Source organism: Mesitornis unicolor, unplaced genomic scaffold (genome assembly GCF_000695765.1).
Source record: "Mesitornis unicolor isolate BGI_N332 unplaced genomic scaffold, ASM69576v1 scaffold941, whole genome shotgun sequence".
In the NCBI taxonomy this organism is placed as follows: Eukaryota; Metazoa; Chordata; class Aves; order Mesitornithiformes; family Mesitornithidae; genus Mesitornis; species Mesitornis unicolor.
The window spans coordinates 152233-152790 of NW_010165567.1; positions in this window are offsets into that span (position 1 = coordinate 152233).

Below are 558 nucleotides of genomic sequence, written 5' to 3' on the forward strand. Positions count from 1 at the left end.
AAAAAAAAAAAAAAAAAAAGAGCTTCAAGAAAGCTTGAAAGTGCCCCAAAGAGTACCATCAAAACAGGAAAATGAATCAAAATCTGTGAAAGACTCAGAGAACACAGAGTAGCCTCAAAGAGGTAAAGAAGCTAGTAGAAAGCCTGAAAGAACTGTGGTGAACACACTACAGACGTTGATGGTAGCAAGAAAGTAGCAGAGATCTGAAAGAGCACTAGGAGACTACATCTGCAGCTGCTAAGAACAAAAAAAGTGAAGAGCAACACAGAATAGCCTTGGGGAGGGGAAGAAACAAGCATGGAGGCTGAAAAAGTCCCAAGAGAAAGAGGAATACCTGCTGAGGTGCCACAAACCTTGAAGAGAGGTGGAAACAGCCCCAGAAAACCCAGTTTAGCTTCAGAAAAGTGGGGAGGGAAAAACAGTAGAAAGACTGAAAATGCTCTGAAGTCACCTCAGTGAGAGGTAGGAACAAACAGAAACCCTGAAGGGCAGCTCTAGCAGCTTTGGAGAGGCTGGGGAACAAGTGAAGAGGTTGAGAGAGATTCCCAGAGAAGAGAG